Here is a 15,999-nt window from a genome sequence, read left to right on the forward strand (position 1 = left end):
TAACAACCAATTTACACTTTTTAGTGAAATAAAGGTGTCCTAATAGTGTTTTTAGCAGTGTGGGACACATATACGACTGTCAACAGCTCAAAAAATGTGTTTTGGTGTTTCGTGACCCTTTAAGACTTTATAGTGAAACTTCTTACGTCAGCTTTGCCGGTTCCTGTCTAGTGATTATCATTGCAACCCTTCAGAAGCCCTATCAAGTCACAGTTTTCTTTTAGTCAATGGCGTGTCCGCAGTGGGACATCAAAGCGCTAAACATATTGAAGATTGCTGTCGATTAGGCCATTGGAATCATCACCAGAAGCGACGTGACCGTCTGGGAGGAAGATGGCGTTTTGGTCAAGTGGAAGCAGGTGGACTTAAGTGTGAAGCAGCTAGGCTTTTTGAGTGACTTTCGGTTCCCTGACCCTCATGCCAAAAACTGAACGTCAACGCTGCTTTGCCGAAACCCGGGATTGAACCAGAGACCTTTAGATCTTCAGTCCAACGCTCTCCCAACTGAGCTATTTCGGCTGTCTTGTCTCAACTGCTCTGCAGCATGGATGTCGGTGAGACCTAGCAGAGCTCTTGAATGCGTCTGAGGCACAGGAGGGTAAAAGTTTGGCCAGTACGGGTATCGAACCCTCGACCTTGGCGTTATTAGCACCACGCTCTAACCAGCTGAGCTAACCGGCCACTTTCTGCACACTAACATAGAAATCCAGGGCACTGCCAATGTGGAGTGATTTAGGGATAACTCGTCATTCGGCATGCAGGACTCCTCACACGTTCCCTGGAGCAGGACCGGGTAGGACCTTTTGAAAAAAGCATGCTATTCCAAGCAATTTGACGAATACATATCAAGCAGGGCAAAGGGGCCACCGCAGAGCAGATGTGGTCTTTTTTTTCTTTTTTGATTACGTCAAAAATAGCCAAATTTTTTTCCAGCGAGGGGAATTAGCTCAAATGGTAGAGCGCTCGCTTAGCATGCGAGAGGTAGCGGGATCGATGCCCGCATTCTCCACATGAATCTCCGCATCTGTTTTCATGCCTTTCACACTGGCTTTCATTGCATACCTGGTTGCACCTTAAAGGGCCATGAAACCCCCTCGTTTCAGCAGGGTGTTTTCACACCTCTACTTTGGAAAAAGTCAGAAAAGTGGGCGTGTCCAGCTCTGTTTAGGGGGGAGTGTCGGAGGAACTAAAGTGGGATGGTGTGGGAGTGTCTATTTGGGCACGCGCGAGTTTCAGTCAAAATACACACACATGAGAAAGTGATGGTGTTTAACCTACATGGACATCTGTAGTCGAATTATTTGCCAAATTATTAAATGTTGGACTTTAACAGCAGTTTGGCTCTTTCAATCAGGGAATTAATTCATGCCCCTCGCGACAAACGCGATATTTGATTCGAGGATCTGCTCTAAGCGTGTATTTTTTCATGCAATGTTTGATACCGCACGGCGAATGAGAGAAAAAAAAACTCTGCATTTCCCGGAAACTTAGATGCTCTCGGCAGGTAGCGTCAGAAAGCCGCGTGTGTTATTTCGGTCACAAAATGCCGTGCTATGTTTGCACTCAGTGCAATAGTTAACTTAATTCGATACCAACAAACTGAATAAACAAAGAGCACTGGTCGCTCACTTACCAAATCTGTAGAGACAGGACAATCACCAGCAACTAGAGCCGCGTCTTTATGAAGAGGAGACTAACGTTACAAGCGAATCCGGATTTCAGCGTTTGCAGATGAGAACAGCTCTCAGGTAAACAATGTTCCTCCTTAGACACGTAAGTTATTGTTGTCGAGCGTCGCGTACACTGTTAATCCACACGTGAACCAGCTGAGCTCTCACAGAGAGAAAATGAAAACGAAACTTAATGGCAGCAAACTATTAAACAACACTTCACGCTTGTTTTGCCAACACAACGTGGCGTCTCTGTGGCGTTAACACGGTGACGCTAATGAATATTAATGAAGTTGCACAATAGAGCGCGCTGATTGGTTTGACCCAAGCCTTACTCATGCATTAATGCATCACACTGTAAGACGTAATAAGACTCACTCTGGCACAGACGTCCAGTCTGCACGCTGGAATACACGCTATTATGTCATGACCGTGACGCAGCTTCAAAAATTCGTTTCAAACAGGAAGTACGAATTTGCTTGAAATAACGCAATAACAACCAATTTACACTTTTTAGTGAAATAAAGGTGTCCTAATAGTGTTTTTAGCAGTGTGGGACACATATACGACTGTCAACAGCTCAAAAAATGTGTTTTGGTGTTTCGTGACCCTTTAAGACTTTATAGTGAAACTTCTTACGTCAGCTTTGCCGGTTCCTGTCTAGTGATTATCATTGCAACCCTTCAGAAGCCCTATCAAGTCACAGTTTTCTTTTAGTCAATGGCGTGTCCGCAGTGGGACATCAAAGCGCTAAACATATTGAAGATTGCTGTCGATTAGGCCATTGGAATCATCACCAGAAGCGACGTGACCGTCTGGGAGGAAGATGGCGTTTTGGTCAAGTGGAAGCAGGTGGACTTAAGTGTGAAGCAGCTAGGCTTTTTGAGTGACTTTCGGTTCCCTGACCCTCATGCCAAAAACTGAACGTCAACGCTGCTTTGCCGAAACCCGGGATTGAACCAGAGACCTTTAGATCTTCAGTCCAACGCTCTCCCAACTGAGCTATTTCGGCTGTCTTGTCTCAACTGCTCTGCAGCATGGATGTCGGTGAGACCTAGCAGAGCTCTTGAATGCGTCTGAGGCACAGGAGGGTAAAAGTTTGGCCAGTACGGGTATCGAACACTCGACCTTGGCGTTATTAGCACCACGCTCTAACCAGCTGAGCTAACCGGCCACTTTCTGCACACTAACATAGAAATCCAGGGCACTGCCAATGTGGAGTGATTTAGGGATAACTCGTCATTCGGCATGCAGGACTCCTCACACGTTCCCTGGAGCAGGACCGGGTAGGACCTTTTGAAAAAAGCATGCTATTCCAAGCAATTTGACGAATACATATCAAGCAGGGCAAAGGGGCCACCGCAGAGCAGATGTGGTCTTTTTTTTCTTTTTTGATTACGTCAAAAATAGCCAAATTTTTTTCCAGCGAGGGGAATTAGCTCAAATGGTAGAGCGCTCGCTTAGCATGCGAGAGGTAGCGGGATCGATGCCCGCATTCTCCACATGAATCTCCGCATCTGTTTTCATGCCTTTCACACTGGCTTTCATTGCATACCTGGTTGCACCTTAAAGGGCCATGAAACCCCCTCGTTTCAGCAGGGTGTTTTCACACCTCTACTTTGGAAAAAGTCAGAAAAGTGGGCGTGTCCAGCTCTGTTTAGGGGGGAGTGTCGGAGGAACTAAAGTGGGATGGTGTGGGAGTGTCTATTTGGGCACGCGCGAGTTTCAGTCAAAATACACACACATGAGAAAGTGATGGTGTTTAACCTACATGGACATCTGTAGTCGAATTATTTGCCAAATTATTAAATGTTGGACTTTAACAGCAGTTTGGCTCTTTCAATCAGGGAATTAATTCATGCCCCTCGCGACAAACGCGATATTTGATTCGAGGATCTGCTCTAAGCGTGTATTTTTTCATGCAATGTTTGATACCGCACGGCGAATGAGAGAAAAAAAAAACTCTGCATTTCCCGGAAACTTAGATGCTCTCGGCAGGTAGCGTCAGAAAGCCGCGTGTGTTATTCCGGTCACAAAATGCCGTGCTATGTTTGCACTCAGTGCAATAGTTAACTTAATTCGATACCAACAAACTGAATAAACAAAGAGCACTGGTCGCTCACTTACCAAATCTGTAGAGACAGGACAATCACCAGCAACTAGAGCCGCGTCTTTATGAAGAGGAGACTAACGTTACAAGCGAATCCGGATTTCAGCGTTTGCAGATGAGAACAGCTCTCAGGTAAACAATGTTCCTCCTTAGACACGTAAGTTATTGTTGTCGAGCGTCGCGTACACTGTTAATCCACACGTGAACCAGCTGAGCTCTCACAGAGAGAAAATGAAAACGAAACTTAATGGCAGCAAACTATTAAACAAAACTTCACGCTTGTTTTGCCAACACAACGTGGCGTCTCTGTGGCGTTAACACGGTGACGCTAATGAATATTAATGAAGTTGCACAATAGAGCGCGCTGATTGGTTTGACCCAAGCCTTACTCATGCATTAATGCATCACACTGTAAGACGTAATAAGATTCACTCTGGCACAGACGTCCAGTCTGCACGCTGGAATACACGCTATTATGTCATGACCGTGACGCAGCTTCAAAAATTCGTTTCAAACAGGAAGTACGAATTTGCTTGAAATAACGCAATAACAACCAATTTACACTTTTTAGTGAAATATAGGTGTCCTAATAGTGTTTTTAGCAGTGTGGGACACATATACGACTGTCAACAGCTCAAAAAATGTGTTTTGGTGTTTCGTGACCCTTTAAGACTTTATAGTGAAACTTCTCACGTCAGCTTTGCCGGTTCCTGTCTAGTGATTATCATTGCAACCCTTCAGAAGCCCTATCAAGTCACAGTTTTCTTTTAGTCAATGGCGTGTCCGCAGTGGGACATCAAAGCGCTAAACATATTGAAGATTGCTGTCGATTAGGCCATTGGAATCATCACCAGAAGCGACGTGACCGTCTGGGAGGAAGATGGCGTTTTGGTCAAGTGGAAGCAGGTGGACTTAAGTGTGAAGCAGCTAGGCTTTTTGAGTGACTTTCGGTTCCCTGACCCTCATGCCAAAAACTGAACGTCAACGCTGCTTTGCCGAAACCCGGGATTGAACCACGGACCTTTAGATCTTCAGTCTAACGCTCTCCCAACTGAGCTATTTCGGCTGTCTTGTCTCAACTGCTCTGCAGCATGGATTTTGGTGAGACCTAGCAGAGCTCTTGAATGCGTCTGAGGCACAGGAGGGTAAAAGTTTGGCCAGTACGGGTATCGAACCCGCAACCTTGGCGTTATTAGCACCACGCTCTAACCAGCTGAGCTAACCGGCCACTTTCTGCACACTAACATAGAAATCCAGGGCACTGCCAATGTGGAGTGATTTAGGGATAACTCGTCATTCGGCATGCAGGACTCCTCACACGTTCCCTGGAGCAGGACCGGGTAGGACCTTTTGAAAAAAGCATGCTATTCCAAGCAATTTGACGAATACATATCAAGCAGGGCAAAGGGGCCACCGCAGAGCAGATGTGGTCTTTTTTTTCTTTTTTGATTACGTCAAAAATAGCCAAATTTTTTTCCAGCGAGGGGAATTAGCTCAAATGGTAGAGCGCTCGCTTAGCATGCGAGAGGTAGCGGGATCGATGCCCGCATTCTCCACATGAATCTCCGCATCTGTTTTCATGCCTTTCACACTGGCTTTCATTGCATACCTGGTTGCACCTTAAAGGGCCATGAAACCCCCTCGTTTCAGCAGGGTGTTTTCACACCTCTACTTTGGAAAAAGTCAGAAAAGTGGGCGTGTCCAGCTCTGTTTAGGGGGGAGTGTCGGAGGAACTAAAGTGGGATGGTGTGGGAGTGTCTATTTGGGCACGCGCGAGTTTCAGTCAAAATACACACACATGAGAAAGTGATGGTGTTTAACCTACATGGACATCTGTAGTCGAATTATTTGCCAAATTATTAAATGTTGGACTTTAACAGCAGTTTGGCTCTTTCAATCAGGGAATTAATTCATGCCCCTCGCGACAAACGCGATATTTGATTCGAGGATCTGCTCTAAGCGTGTATTTTTTCATGCAATGTTTGATACCGCACGGCGAATGAGAGAAAAAAAAAACTCTGCATTTCCCGGAAACTTAGATGCTCTCGGCAGGTAGCGTCAGAAAGCCGCGTGTGTTATTTCGGTCACAAAATGCCGTGCTATGTTTGCACTCAGTGCAATAGTTAACTTAATTCGATACCAACAAACTGAATAAACAAAGAGCACTGGTCGCTCACTTACCAAATCTGTAGAGACAGGACAATCACCAGCAACTAGAGCCGCGTCTTTATGAAGAGGAGACTAACGTTACAAGCGAATCCGGATTTCAGCGTTTGCAGATGAGAACAGCTCTCAGGTAAACAATGTTCCTCCTTAGACACGTAAGTTATTGTTGTCGAGCGTCGCGTACACTGTTAATCCACACGTGAACCAGCTGAGCTCTCACAGAGAGAAAATGAAAACGAAACTTAATGGCAGCAAACTATAAAACAACACTTCACGCTTGTTTTGCCAACACAACGTGGCGTCTCTGTGGCGTTAACACGGTGACGCTAATGAATATTAATGAAGTTGCACAATAGAGCGCGCTGATTGGTTTGACCCAAGCCTTACTCATGCATTAATGCATCACACTGTAAGACGTAATAAGACTCACTCTGGCACAGACGTCCAGTCTGCACGCTGAAATACACGCTATTATGTCATGACCGTGACGCAGCTTCAAAAATTCGTTTCAAACAGGAAGTACGAATTTGCTTGAAATAACGCAAAAACAACCAATTTACACTTTTTAGTGAAATATAGGTGTCCTAATAGTGTTTTTAGCAGTGTGGGACACATATACGACTGTCAACAGCTCAAAAAATGTGTTTTGGTGTTTCGTGACCCTTTAAGACTTTATAGTGAAACTTCTTACGTCAGCTTTGCCGGTTCCTGTCTAGTGATTATCATTGCAACCCTTCAGAAGCCCTATCAAGTCACAGTTTTCTTTTAGTCAATGGCGTGTCCGCAGTGGGACATCAAAGCGCTAAACATATTGAAGATTGCTGTCGATTAGGCCATTGGAATCATCACCAGAAGCGACGTGACCGTCTGGGAGGAAGATGGCGTTTTGGTCAAGTGGAAGCAGATGGACTTAAGTGTGAAGCAGCTAGGCTTTTTGAGTGACTTTCGGTTCCCTGACCCTCATGCCAAAAACTGAACGTCAACGCTGCTTTGCCGAAACCCGGGATTGAACCAGGGACCTTTAGATCTTCAGTCTAACGCTCTCCCAACTGAGCTATTTCGGCTGTCTTGTCTCAACTGCTCTGCAGCATGGATGTCGGTGAGACCTAGCAGAGCTCTTGAATGCGTCTGAGGCACAGGAGGGTAAAAGTTTGGCCAGTACGGGTATCGAACCCGCGACCTTGGCGTTATTAGCACCACGCTCTAACCAGCTGAGCTAACCGGCCACTTTCTGCACACTAACATAGAAATCCAGGGCAGTGCCAATGTGGAGTGATTTAGGGATAACTCGTCATTCGGCATGCAGGACTCCTCACACGTTCCCTGGAGCAGGACCGGGTAGGACCTTTTGAAAAAAGCATGCTATTCCAAGCAATTTGACGAATACATATCAAGCAGGGCAAAGGGGCCACCGCAGAGCAGATGTGGTCTTTTTTTTCTTTTTTGATTACGTCAAAAATAGCCAAATTTTTTTCCAGCGAGGGGAATTAGCTCAAATGGTAGAGCGCTCGCTTAGCATGCGAGAGGTAGCGGGATCGATGCCCGCATTCTCCACATGAATCTCCGCATCTGTTTTCATGCCTTTCACACTGGCTTTCATTGCATACCTGGTTGCACCTTAAAGGGCCATGAAACCCCCTCGTTTCAGCAGGGTGTTTTCACACCTCTACTTTGGAAAAAGTCAGAAAAGTGGGCGTGTCCAGCTCTGTTTAGGGGGGAGTGTCGGAGGAACTAAAGTGGGATGGTGTGGGAGTGTCTATTTGGGCACGCGCGAGTTTCAGTCAAAATACACACACATGAGAAAGTGATGGTGTTTAACCTACATGGACATCTGTAGTCGAATTATTTGCCAAATTATTAAATGTTGGACTTTAACAGCAGTTTGGCTCTTTCAATCAGGGAATTAATTCATGCCCCTCGCGACAAACGCGATATTTGATTCGAGGATCTGCTCTAAGCGTGTATTTTTTCATGCAATGTTTGATACCGCACGGCGAATGAGAGAAAAAAAAACTCTGCATTTCCCGGAAACTTAGATGCTCTCGGCAGGTAGCGTCAGAAAGCCGCGTGTGTTATTTCGGTCACAAAATGCCGTGCTATGTTTGCACTCAGTGCAATAGTTAACTTAATTCGATACCAACAAACTGAATAAACAAAGAGCACTGGTCGCTCACTTACCAAATCTGTAGAGACAGGACAATCACCAGCAACTAGAGCCGCGTCTTTATGAAGAGGAGACTAACGTTACAAGCGAATCCGGATTTCAGCGTTTGCAGATGAGAACAGCTCTCAGGTAAACAATGTTCCTCCTTAGACACGTAAGTTATTGTTGTCGAGCGTCGCGTACACTGTTAATCCACACGTGAACCAGCTGAGCTCTCACAGAGAGAAAATGAAAACGAAACTTAATGGCAGCAAACTATAAAACAACACTTCACGCTTGTTTTGCCAACACAACGTGGCGTCTCTGTGGCGTTAACACGGTGACGCTAATGAATATTAATGAAGTTGCACAATAGAGCGCGCTGATTGGTTTGACCCAAGCCTTACTCATGCATTAATGCATCACACTGTAAGACGTAATAAGACTCACTCTGGCACAGACGTCCAGTCTGCACGCTGAAATACACGCTATTATGTCATGACCGTGACGCAGCTTCAAAAATTCGTTTCAAACAGGAAGTACGAATTTGCTTGAAATAACGCAAAAACAACCAATTTACACTTTTTAGTGAAATATAGGTGTCCTAATAGTGTTTTTAGCAGTGTGGGACACATATACGACTGTCAACAGCTCAAAAAATGTGTTTTGGTGTTTCGTGACCCTTTAAGACTTTATAGTGAAACTTCTTACGTCAGCTTTGCCGGTTCCTGTCTAGTGATTATCATTGCAACCCTTCAGAAGCCCTATCAAGTCACAGTTTTCTTTTAGTCAATGGCGTGTCCGCAGTGGGACATCAAAGCGCTAAACATATTGAAGATTGCTGTCGATTAGGCCATTGGAATCATCACCAGAAGCGACGTGACCGTCTGGGAGGAAGATGGCGTTTTGGTCAAGTGGAAGCAGATGGACTTAAGTGTGAAGCAGCTAGGCTTTTTGAGTGACTTTCGGTTCCCTGACCCTCATGCCAAAAACTGAACGTCAACGCTGCTTTGCCGAAACCCGGGATTGAACCAGGGACCTTTAGATCTTCAGTCTAACGCTCTCCCAACTGAGCTATTTCGGCTGTCTTGTCTCAACTGCTCTGCAGCATGGATGTCGGTGAGACCTAGCAGAGCTCTTGAATGCGTCTGAGGCACAGGAGGGTAAAAGTTTGGCCAGTACGGGTATCGAACCCGCGACCTTGGCGTTATTAGCACCACGCTCTAACCAGCTGAGCTAACCGGCCACTTTCTGCACACTAACATAGAAATCCAGGGCAGTGCCAATGTGGAGTGATTTAGGGATAACTCGTCATTCGGCATGCAGGACTCCTCACACGTTCCCTGGAGCAGGACCGGGTAGGACCTTTTGAAAAAAGCATGCTATTCCAAGCAATTTGACGAATACATATCAAGCAGGGCAAAGGGGCCACCGCAGAGCAGATGTGGTCTTTTTTTTCTTTTTTGATTACGTCAAAAATAGCCAAATTTTTTTCCAGCGAGGGGAATTAGCTCAAATGGTAGAGCGCTCGCTTAGCATGCGAGAGGTAGCGGGATCGATGCCCGCATTCTCCACATGAATCTCCGCATCTGTTTTCATGCCTTTCACACTGGCTTTCATTGCATACCTGGTTGCACCTTAAAGGGCCATGAAACCCCCTCGTTTCAGCAGGGTGTTTTCACACCTCTACTTTGGAAAAAGTCAGAAAAGTGGGCGTGTCCAGCTCTGTTTAGGGGGGAGTGTCGGAGGAACTAAAGTGGGATGGTGTGGGAGTGTCTATTTGGGCACGCGCGAGTTTCAGTCAAAATACACACACATGAGAAAGTGATGGTGTTTAACCTACATGGACATCTGTAGTCGAATTATTTGCCAAATTATTAAATGTTGGACTTTAACAGCAGTTTGGCTCTTTCAATCAGGGAATTAATTCATGCCCCTCGCGACAAACGCGATATTTGATTCGAGGATCTGCTCTAAGCGTGTATTTTTTCATGCAATGTTTGATACCGCACGGCGAATGAGAGAAAAAAAAACTCTGCATTTCCCGGAAACTTAGATGCTCTCGGCAGGTAGCGTCAGAAAGCCGCGTGTGTTATTTCGGTCACAAAATGCCGTGCTATGTTTGCACTCAGTGCAATAGTTAACTTAATTCGATACCAACAAACTGAATAAACAAAGAGCACTGGTCGCTCACTTACCAAATCTGTAGAGACAGGACAATCACCAGCAACTAGAGCCGCGTCTTTATGAAGAGGAGACTAACGTTACAAGCGAATCCGGATTTCAGCGTTTGCAGATGAGAACAGCTCTCAGGTAAACAATGTTCCTCCTTAGACACGTAAGTTATTGTTGTCGAGCGTCGCGTACACTGTTAATCCACACGTGAACCAGCTGAGCTCTCACAGAGAGAAAATGAAAACGAAACTTAATGGCAGCAAACTATTAAACAACACTTCACGCTTGTTTTGCCAACACAACGTGGCGTCTCTGTGGCGTTAACACGGTGACGCTAATGAATATTAATGAAGTTGCACAATAGAGCGCGCTGATTGGTTTGACCCAAGCCTTACTCATGCATTAATGCATCACACTGTAAGACGTAATAAGACTCACTCTGGCACAGACGTCCAGTCTGCACGCTGGAATACACGCTATTATGTCATGACCGTGACGCAGCTTCAAAAATTCGTTTCAAACAGGAAGTACGAATTTGCTTGAAATAACGCAATAACAACCAATTTACACTTTTTAGTGAAATAAAGGTGTCCTAATAGTGTTTTTAGCAGTGTGGGACACATATACGACTGTCAACAGCTCAAAAAATGTGTTTTGGTGTTTCGTGACCCTTTAAGACTTTATAGTGAAACTTCTTACGTCAGCTTTGCCGGTTCCTGTCTAGTGATTATCATTGCAACCCTTCAGAAGCCCTATCAAGTCACAGTTTTCTTTTAGTCAATGGCGTGTCCGCAGTGGGACATCAAAGCGCTAAACATATTGAAGATTGCTGTCGATTAGGCCATTGGAATCATCACCAGAAGCAACGTGACCGTCTGGGAGGAAGATGGCGTTTTGGTCAAGTGGAAGCAGGTGGACTTAAGTGTGAAGCAGCTAGGCTTTTTGAGTGACTTTCGGTTCCCTGACCCTCATGCCAAAAACTGAACGTCAACGCTGCTTTGCCGAAACCCGGGATTGAACCAGAGACCTTTAGATCTTCAGTCCAACGCTCTCCCAACTGAGCTATTTCGGCTGTCTTGTCTCAACTGCTCTGCAGCATGGATGTCGGTGAGACCTAGCAGAGCTCTTGAATGCGTCTGAGGCACAGGAGGGTAAAAGTTTGGCCAGTACGGGTATCGAACCCTCGACCTTGGCGTTATTAGCACCACGCTCTAACCAGCTGAGCTAACCGGCCACTTTCTGCACACTAACATAGAAATCCAGGGCACTGCCAATGTGGAGTGATTTAGGGATAACTCGTCATTCGGCATGCAGGACTCCTCACACGTTCCCTGGAGCAGGACCGGGTAGGACCTTTTGAAAAAAGCATGCTATTCCAAGCAATTTGACGAATACATATCAAGCAGGGCAAAGGGGCCACCGCAGAGCAGATGTGGTCTTTTTTTTCTTTTTTGATTACGTCAAAAATAGCCAAATTTTTTTCCAGCGAGGGGAATTAGCTCAAATGGTAGAGCGCTCGCTTAGCATGCGAGAGGTAGCGGGATCGATGCCCGCATTCTCCACATGAATCTCCGCATCTGTTTTCATGCCTTTCACACTGGCTTTCATTGCATACCTGGTTGCACCTTAAAGGGCCATGAAACCCCCTCGTTTCAGCAGGGTGTTTTCACACCTCTACTTTGGAAAAAGTCAGAAAAGTGGGCGTGTCCAGCTCTGTTTAGGGGGGAGTGTCGGAGGAACTAAAGTGGGATGGTGTGGGAGTGTCTATTTGGGCACGCGCGAGTTTCAGTCAAAATACACACACATGAGAAAGTGATGGTGTTTAACCTACATGGACATCTGTAGTCGAATTATTTGCCAAATTATTAAATGTTGGACTTTAACAGCAGTTTGGCTCTTTCAATCAGGGAATTAATTCATGCCCCTCGCGACAAACGCGATATTTGATTCGAGGATCTGCTCTAAGCGTGTATTTTTTCATGCAATGTTTGATACCGCACGGCGAATGAGAGAAAAAAAAAACTCTGCATTTCCCGGAAACTTAGATGCTCTCGGCAGGTAGCGTCAGAAAGCCGCGTGTGTTATTCCGGTCACAAAATGCCGTGCTATGTTTGCACTCAGTGCAATAGTTAACTTAATTCGATACCAACAAACTGAATAAACAAAGAGCACTGGTCGCTCACTTACCAAATCTGTAGAGACAGGACAATCACCAGCAACTAGAGCCGCGTCTTTATGAAGAGGAGACTAACGTTACAAGCGAATCCGGATTTCAGCGTTTGCAGATGAGAACAGCTCTCAGGTAAACAATGTTCCTCCTTAGACACGTAAGTTATTGTTGTCGAGCGTCGCGTACACTGTTAATCCACACGTGAACCAGCTGAGCTCTCACAGAGAGAAAATGAAAACGAAACTTAATGGCAGCAAACTATTAAACAAAACTTCACGCTTGTTTTGCCAACACAACGTGGCGTCTCTGTGGCGTTAACACGGTGACGCTAATGAATATTAATGAAGTTGCACAATAGAGCGCGCTGATTGGTTTGACCCAAGCCTTACTCATGCATTAATGCATCACACTGTAAGACGTAATAAGATTCACTCTGGCACAGACGTCCAGTCTGCACGCTGGAATACACGCTATTATGTCATGACCGTGACGCAGCTTCAAAAATTCGTTTCAAACAGGAAGTACGAATTTGCTTGAAATAACGCAATAACAACCAATTTACACTTTTTAGTGAAATATAGGTGTCCTAATAGTGTTTTTAGCAGTGTGGGACACATATACGACTGTCAACAGCTCAAAAAATGTGTTTTGGTGTTTCGTGACCCTTTAAGACTTTATAGTGAAACTTCTCACGTCAGCTTTGCCGGTTCCTGTCTAGTGATTATCATTGCAACCCTTCAGAAGCCCTATCAAGTCACAGTTTTCTTTTAGTCAATGGCGTGTCCGCAGTGGGACATCAAAGCGCTAAACATATTGAAGATTGCTGTCGATTAGGCCATTGGAATCATCACCAGAAGCGACGTGACCGTCTGGGAGGAAGATGGCGTTTTGGTCAAGTGGAAGCAGGTGGACTTAAGTGTGAAGCAGCTAGGCTTTTTGAGTGACTTTCGGTTCCCTGACCCTCATGCCAAAAACTGAACGTCAACGCTGCTTTGCCGAAACCCGGGATTGAACCACGGACCTTTAGATCTTCAGTCTAACGCTCTCCCAACTGAGCTATTTCGGCTGTCTTGTCTCAACTGCTCTGCAGCATGGATTTTGGTGAGACCTAGCAGAGCTCTTGAATGCGTCTGAGGCACAGGAGGGTAAAAGTTTGGCCAGTACGGGTATCGAACCCGCGACCTTGGCGTTATTAGCACCACGCTCTAACCAGCTGAGCTAACTGGCCACTTTCTGCACACTAACATAGAAATCCAGGGCACTGCCAATGTGGAGTGATTTAGGGATAACTCGTCATTCGGCATGCAGGACTCCTCACACGTTCCCTGGAGCAGGACCGGGTAGGACCTTTTGAAAAAAGCATGCTATTCCAAGCAATTTGACGAATACATATCAAGCAGGGCAAAGGGGCCACCGCAGAGCAGATGTGGTCTTTTTTTTCTTTTTTGATTACGTCAAAAATAGCCAAATTTTTTTCCAGCGAGGGGAATTAGCTCAAATGGTAGAGCGCTCGCTTAGCATGCGAGAGGTAGCGGGATCGATGCCCGCATTCTCCACATGAATCTCCGCATCTGTTTTCATGCCTTTCACACTGGCTTTCATTGCATACCTGGTTGCACCTTAAAGGGCCATGAAACCCCCTCGTTTCAGCAGGGTGTTTTCACACCTCTACTTTGGAAAAAGTCAGAAAAGTGGGCGTGTCCAGCTCTGTTTAGGGGGGAGTGTCGGAGGAACTAAAGTGGGATGGTGTGGGAGTGTCTATTTGGGCACGCGCGAGTTTCAGTCAAAATACACACACATGAGAAAGTGATGGTGTTTAACCTACATGGACATCTGTAGTCGAATTATTTGCCAAATTATTAAATGTTGGACTTTAACAGCAGTTTGGCTCTTTCAATCAGGGAATTAATTCATGCCCCTCGCGACAAACGCGATATTTGATTCGAGGATCTGCTCTAAGCGTGTATTTTTTCATGCAATGTTTGATACCGCACGGCGAATGAGAGAAAAAAAAAACTCTGCATTTCCCGGAAACTTAGATGCTCTCGGCAGGTAGCGTCAGAAAGCCGCGTGTGTTATTCCGGTCACAAAATGCCGTGCTATGTTTGCACTCAGTGCAATAGTTAACTTAATTCGATACCAACAAACTGAATAAACAAAGAGCACTGGTCGCTCACTTACCAAATCTGTAGAGACAGGACAATCACCAGCAACTAGAGCCGCGTCTTTATGAAGAGGAGACTAACGTTACAAGCGAATCCGGATTTCAGCGTTTGCAGATGAGAACAGCTCTCAGGTAAACAATGTTCCTCCTTAGACACGTAAGTTATTGTTGTCGAGCGTCGCGTACACTGTTAATCCACACGTGAACCAGCTGAGCTCTCACAGAGAGAAAATGAAAACGAAACTTAATGGCAGCAAACTATAAAACAACACTTCACGCTTGTTTTGCCAACACAACGTGGCGTCTCTGTGGCGTTAACACGGTGACGCTAATGAATATTAATGAAGTTGCACAATAGAGCGCGCTGATTGGTTTGACCCAAGCCTTACTCATGCATTAATGCATCACACTGTAAGACGTAATAAGACTCACTCTGGCACAGACGTCCAGTCTGCACGCTGGAATACACGCTATTATGTCATGACCGTGACGCAGCTTCAAAATATTGTTTCAAACAGGAAGTACGAATTTGCTTGAAATAACGCAAAAACAACCAATTTACACTTTTTAGTGAAATATAGGTGTCCTAATAGTGTTTTTAGCAGTGTGGGACACATATACGACTGTCAACAGCTCAAAAAATGTGTTTTGGTGTTTCGTGACCCTTTAAGACTTTATAGTGAAACTTCTTACGTCAGCTTTGCCGGTTCCTGTCTAGTGATTATCATTGCAACCCTTCAGAAGCCCTATCAAGTCACAGTTTTCTTTTAGTCAATGGCGTGTCCGCAGTGGGACATCAAAGCGCTAAACATATTGAAGATTGCTGTCGATTAGGCCATTGGAATCATCACCAGAAGCGACGTGACCATCTGGGAGGAAGATGGCGTTTTGGTCAAGTGGAAGCAGATGGACTTAAGTGTGAAGCAGCTAGGCTTTTTGAGTGACTTTCGGTTCCCTGACCCTCATGCCAAAAACTGAACGTCAACGCTGCTTTGCCGAAACCCGGGATTGAACCAGGGACCTTTAGATCTTCAGTCTAACGCTCTCCCAACTGAGCTATTTCAGCTGTCTTGTCTCAACTGCTCTGCAGCATGGATGTCGGTGAGACCTAGCAGAGCTCTTGAATGCGTCTGAGGCACAGGAGGGTAAAAGTTTGGCCAGTACGGGTATCGAACCCGCGACCTTGGCGTTATTAGCACCACGCTCTAACCAGCTGAGCTAACCGGCCACTTTCTGCACACTAACATAGAAATCCAGGGCACTGCCAATGTGGAGTGATTTAGGGATAACTCGTCATTCGGCATGCAGGACTCCTCACACGTTCCCTGGAGCAGGACCGGGTAGGACCTTTTGAAAAAAGCATGCTATTCCAAGCAATTTGACGAATACATATCAAGCAGG

General features: G+C 45.5%; 1 protein-coding gene and 22 non-coding genes across 23 annotated transcripts in view; 8 read left to right on the plus strand and 15 right to left on the minus strand.

Annotated features, from left to right (window-relative positions):
- LOC147837713 (uncharacterized) overlaps positions 1 to 15,999 on the plus strand; it is a 977,861-nt gene that overhangs the window by 448,930 nt on the left and 512,932 nt on the right. The gene's annotated exons all lie outside the window — the stretch shown is intronic.
- Positions 447 to 519, minus strand: trnaf-gaa (transfer RNA phenylalanine (anticodon GAA)). Its single transcript has one exon. It is a non-coding gene; the product is annotated as a tRNA-Phe (tRNA).
- Positions 608 to 681, minus strand: trnai-aau (transfer RNA isoleucine (anticodon AAU)). Its single transcript has one exon. It is a non-coding gene; the product is annotated as a tRNA-Ile (tRNA).
- trnaa-agc (transfer RNA alanine (anticodon AGC)) lies at positions 937 to 1,009 on the plus strand. The gene has a single exon. It is a non-coding gene; the product is annotated as a tRNA-Ala (tRNA).
- Positions 2,610 to 2,682, minus strand: trnaf-gaa (transfer RNA phenylalanine (anticodon GAA)). The gene has a single exon. It is a non-coding gene; the product is annotated as a tRNA-Phe (tRNA).
- On the plus strand, positions 3,100 to 3,172 carry trnaa-agc (transfer RNA alanine (anticodon AGC)). The gene has a single exon. It is a non-coding gene; the product is annotated as a tRNA-Ala (tRNA).
- Positions 4,774 to 4,846, minus strand: trnaf-gaa (transfer RNA phenylalanine (anticodon GAA)). Its single transcript has one exon. It is a non-coding gene; the product is annotated as a tRNA-Phe (tRNA).
- trnai-aau (transfer RNA isoleucine (anticodon AAU)) lies at positions 4,935 to 5,008 on the minus strand. The gene has a single exon. It is a non-coding gene; the product is annotated as a tRNA-Ile (tRNA).
- Positions 5,264 to 5,336, plus strand: trnaa-agc (transfer RNA alanine (anticodon AGC)). Its single transcript has one exon. It is a non-coding gene; the product is annotated as a tRNA-Ala (tRNA).
- trnaf-gaa (transfer RNA phenylalanine (anticodon GAA)) lies at positions 6,938 to 7,010 on the minus strand. The gene has a single exon. It is a non-coding gene; the product is annotated as a tRNA-Phe (tRNA).
- trnai-aau (transfer RNA isoleucine (anticodon AAU)) lies at positions 7,099 to 7,172 on the minus strand. The gene has a single exon. It is a non-coding gene; the product is annotated as a tRNA-Ile (tRNA).
- On the plus strand, positions 7,428 to 7,500 carry trnaa-agc (transfer RNA alanine (anticodon AGC)). The gene has a single exon. It is a non-coding gene; the product is annotated as a tRNA-Ala (tRNA).
- On the minus strand, positions 9,101 to 9,173 carry trnaf-gaa (transfer RNA phenylalanine (anticodon GAA)). Its single transcript has one exon. It is a non-coding gene; the product is annotated as a tRNA-Phe (tRNA).
- On the minus strand, positions 9,262 to 9,335 carry trnai-aau (transfer RNA isoleucine (anticodon AAU)). The gene has a single exon. It is a non-coding gene; the product is annotated as a tRNA-Ile (tRNA).
- trnaa-agc (transfer RNA alanine (anticodon AGC)) lies at positions 9,591 to 9,663 on the plus strand. The gene has a single exon. It is a non-coding gene; the product is annotated as a tRNA-Ala (tRNA).
- trnaf-gaa (transfer RNA phenylalanine (anticodon GAA)) lies at positions 11,264 to 11,336 on the minus strand. The gene has a single exon. It is a non-coding gene; the product is annotated as a tRNA-Phe (tRNA).
- Positions 11,425 to 11,498, minus strand: trnai-aau (transfer RNA isoleucine (anticodon AAU)). Its single transcript has one exon. It is a non-coding gene; the product is annotated as a tRNA-Ile (tRNA).
- On the plus strand, positions 11,754 to 11,826 carry trnaa-agc (transfer RNA alanine (anticodon AGC)). Its single transcript has one exon. It is a non-coding gene; the product is annotated as a tRNA-Ala (tRNA).
- trnaf-gaa (transfer RNA phenylalanine (anticodon GAA)) lies at positions 13,428 to 13,500 on the minus strand. The gene has a single exon. It is a non-coding gene; the product is annotated as a tRNA-Phe (tRNA).
- trnai-aau (transfer RNA isoleucine (anticodon AAU)) lies at positions 13,589 to 13,662 on the minus strand. Its single transcript has one exon. It is a non-coding gene; the product is annotated as a tRNA-Ile (tRNA).
- On the plus strand, positions 13,918 to 13,990 carry trnaa-agc (transfer RNA alanine (anticodon AGC)). Its single transcript has one exon. It is a non-coding gene; the product is annotated as a tRNA-Ala (tRNA).
- On the minus strand, positions 15,592 to 15,664 carry trnaf-gaa (transfer RNA phenylalanine (anticodon GAA)). The gene has a single exon. It is a non-coding gene; the product is annotated as a tRNA-Phe (tRNA).
- On the minus strand, positions 15,753 to 15,826 carry trnai-aau (transfer RNA isoleucine (anticodon AAU)). Its single transcript has one exon. It is a non-coding gene; the product is annotated as a tRNA-Ile (tRNA).

Source organism: Danio rerio, chromosome 25 (genome assembly GCF_052040795.2).
Source record: "Danio rerio strain M-AB ecotype USA chromosome 25, GRCz13ab, whole genome shotgun sequence".
In the NCBI taxonomy this organism is placed as follows: Eukaryota; Metazoa; Chordata; class Actinopteri; order Cypriniformes; family Danionidae; genus Danio; species Danio rerio.